Below are 3,782 nucleotides of genomic sequence, written 5' to 3'. Positions count from 1 at the left end.
CCAAAATTTTTTAAAAAATATTTTATTTATTATTTTTATGTATATATATATATATATATATATATATATATATATATATATATATATTATCTCTACACGAGTCCATGTGTATAGCTGAAGGCTACATAACAAGAAACAGTGCCAGACAGGAGAAACTTTCCATGAGTTGTTAGCCAGTGTGGTCCAAGAGACTCCCAAAATTATATAAGCTATTGCCACAGCCCTTGATGGCCTCCCAGAACTTGAAAGTAAGACCCTGCTGCTGAAAACAACATACTTCAGACACAGGATTTGGAGCAATAGAGCTGGAACTGACCTGCAACCACTTCCCCTGAAGGCTAGCTCCCATAGCTTTGGAGAACGTTATGAAGGTGCCAAGGGAAAACATCAATTGATGGTCCAACACCGGCTTCAAGACCAATTACCACATCAATGGCCAGCACAGCATATAACATCGGTGCAGTAATGGCACTTTTATCTTGAGGGCAATCAACGGCTACCTAATTGGACTAAAAGCCTACCCAATGAGAGAAAATTCAAGTGTGGTACTGTAAACATAACCAAATACTCATGGATGGAGTGGTCATAGATCTTAGAGAAAACCCCAAGATTATCACATCTCTAGACTAAGGTAAAATCTTACTATGTGCAAAATATGTATCCTTATATTTCCAGACAAATATCCCAGTCACCACTCATCAAAGAAGCTTATTTTGTACCAGTCAGAGACTATTACCAAGCACCACAACTGGTCACACTCAGACATTGTCTATGAATTGCCCAGGCCTAAGTGACACATCTAAATGCAACCTCTACACCTAAGGCTCATGGAAAATAGAACGGGGTAAAGAAGACACTAATGAATCTCTCATTTCTCATTAATGAAGCTCCCTCATGCAACAGAGGGCCAGGAAAGCAAAAGGTCACAAATGGCCAAAACATAGAGATCAAGAGTCTGCAGAAGGCTGGTCTTTGGATAGGACTCCTATGTTAACTTCACCCACTCAGGGCTCAGGGACCACTGTAGAAAGAGGGGGCAGAAAGATTGTTAAGAGCCAGGGAGGAAGTGCATGGCCATACAAGCTCCTGGGAACCTGCTCATATGATTCTATGGCAATGGTGTCAGCATACACAAATCTCATGCAAATTCAGGCAGACAAAAACCCAACATAGAACTGGGGAAATGAACAGTGGACCCCAATCTTAGCTGAAGAAATATTGGCATCTGATCACTGCTAGGTAAGGAAGAACTGATCTTCCTAAAACAAGGGACTCTAGATAGGCTGACTAGAGCTCAGTGGATGGACTTGCACTGGGGAAAATCTGGGGACAATGACTTGACACAGTGGGCCTTAACATGGATGAGAGAATATATGGGTTCCAGTGGGGGGCCTATAGGAGAGTGCCTGGTGGGGACGGGGGTATAAAGATGATTAAGATTATTTGAGATATTCTGTATGAAACACACAAAAATTCAATAAAAACAAATTTTAAAAAAATTATGCTTGCTTCATTTTTATCCAGGATCATACTCTGTAGTAAAGAAGCCCTTCAGGGTGTCACTTGGAATTTAGCCAGAAGCAGAATTTTGATGTATTAGTTTTGTCTGAATTTTTAAGTGATTCATTAAGTTTCAAAAAATAAATTTACTTCAATTGTGACTATATTAAATTTATAGATTAATAAAGAGATAGCTTGCATGAAAATGCCCTTATGTAATCTAGTATATAAAGGGGTTTTTTTTGCTTTTGCTTTTGTCCTTTTGAGACAGGGTTTCCCTGTAGCCACAACTGGCCTGGAACTTATTATGTAGACCAGGCTGGCCTTGATGTCACAGAGATCCCCCCTGCCTCTGCCTCCCAAGTGCTGGGGTTAAAGGTGTGTGCCACCACACCCAGTCAGTCACAGCTTTTTAAAAAAAACAACAAAAAAGGCATAACTAGCAAATTTCTCTGCTTCTATAAGATTAAACAAATTTTTATTTATTATATTTTTATGTGTATGTGTGTTGCCTGAATGTAGGTAAGAGCACCCATGTCATACAATTTCCGTGGAGGACAGAAGAGGCTGTCGGATTCCCCCAGAACTAGAGTTACAGACAGTTGTTAGCTGCCATGTGGGTGCTGGGATTTGAACCCTGGTCTTCTGCAAGAACAGTTAGTGTTCTTAACCGCTGAGCCATCTCTCCAGCCCGGATTAAACAATTTTTTTTTTTTTTAGCCCAGTCACAGCTTCATCTGTACTTAGTTAAGGTCACTTTAGGTGTACATGTTAATGAACTTCACTGATTTTTAAAAGCAAGAGAGTTCATGGTAGTCACAACTCTGTATCAACAGTAAAAATCAGCTGGGTGTGTTGATGCATTCCTGTAATCCCAGCATTTGGGAGGTAAAGGCAGAAAGATAAGGAGTTCAAGGCCAGCTTGGGCTGTATGAGAGCATCTCAATCTCATTCCTCCCCCTTACTCCTCAAGAAAAACCCTATAAAAATCTTTCTCTTTATAAAATAACTGCTCTAGAGAGAGTTCAGCACCGCAAGCTGCTCAGAGCACTGGCAAGCTAGAGGCCAGAGTGTGGCCTGTTCTGCGGTGTGAGCGTTCCCGGAAACACACGAGAGGTAAGGACTGCTCTGGCTGTGGGTTTTGGGGGTCCTGAGCCCTGGGCTGGAATGTCTCCTTCCAGGAAGCCTCGGTACTGTTCTCCATCTCTGACGGAGAGAAAAGGAACTTGCAGTCCTGGGAGCCCCCTTGGGTGCTAGCTCGGGGGCTCTAGCCAGGATCAGAACTCGTCCGCAGCTGAGGGGGCCTGTTCATCCCAAAGAAGGAGGACTGCCGCCCGCAAACGTCCCGCTCCCCCTTCACAAAGGCAGTGAAGGAGGACACACGGTTGCCAATGAAGTGGTCGGCCTGGCCGAGGATGCACAGGTCGGTCTGGGCCACCCCAGGCTTCAGGCTCAGCACCTTCACCTGCTCTTGGAACGGCTGCTGGATCTCCGGCACATAGCTCTCAGTCTGTGGCGATGTAGACCAACCTGGCATTCAGCGCCCTCACCCAGAGCTTCACGGCCCCTGGATTTCCTTCAGGTCAGGAAGGCACATGGCCCTGGTGAGGGGTCGCTGTGCTGCGGCTATGGCCCACACACCGAGGAGAGGCCACGAAGTGTGACCCTGCGGTCCGGTCCTTCAGCGTGGCGCAGGCGTTCTTCCTCTCGGAGCCAATGCGCAGATGGATACCCACACAGGGTCGGATGAGGTGGGCGCTGATCTGGGCCTCTCTCGTCCTCACCATCGCGTCTGACCACACCATGTACTTGTGGAATGACCTGTGCTCCTCCAGGACGGGGAACTGGGCTGGGGCCAGGACCTGTGCTCCTCCAGGACGGGGAACTGGGCTGGGGCCCCTGGCAGTGCAAGCACTGGGTGTTCCTTTGGAGAAAATCTCTGGATCCATTGTTCTTTGTAGGAGGCGCTGAAGGAAATGCCTGTGAACAGCTCTGACTTATTGAAACTCACATGAAACTGGTCCCAGAATGGGCCGAAAGGATTTCCTTCCTTCACTGGGCATGTCTTCTTATCAGGGCTTCGCCGGGCTGCCACCTCAAAGCAGTATGCCACCCGCTTTTCAGGGGCCAGTGGGTGGGTGCCAACTTCTCCATGAAGTCCTCCAGGCTGACAACCCGATGGTAGGCCTGGACAGGCTCTAGCTTGCAGTACTTCTGGTAGGACACATGGAGGTTGGTGAAAGGAGGCTTGCGATGCTGGTATTCAATCCATGAAGGTACTC

General features: G+C 46.4%; 1 pseudogene; it reads right to left on the bottom strand.

Moving 5' to 3' along the window:
* Nucleotides 1-2,767: 2,767 nt before the first annotated feature.
* The window catches only part of LOC103733576, a 13,654-nt pseudogene continuing 12,639 nt past the window's right edge, over nucleotides 2,768-3,782 (bottom strand).

This window comes from Nannospalax galili, unplaced genomic scaffold (assembly GCF_000622305.1).
Source record: "Nannospalax galili isolate Female #2095 unplaced genomic scaffold, S.galili_v1.0 scaffold655, whole genome shotgun sequence".
NCBI classification, from domain to species: domain Eukaryota; kingdom Metazoa; phylum Chordata; class Mammalia; order Rodentia; family Spalacidae; genus Nannospalax; species Nannospalax galili.
Note: the sequence above shows the minus strand (reverse complement) of the source record. Positions and strands in the feature narration are given on the sequence as shown.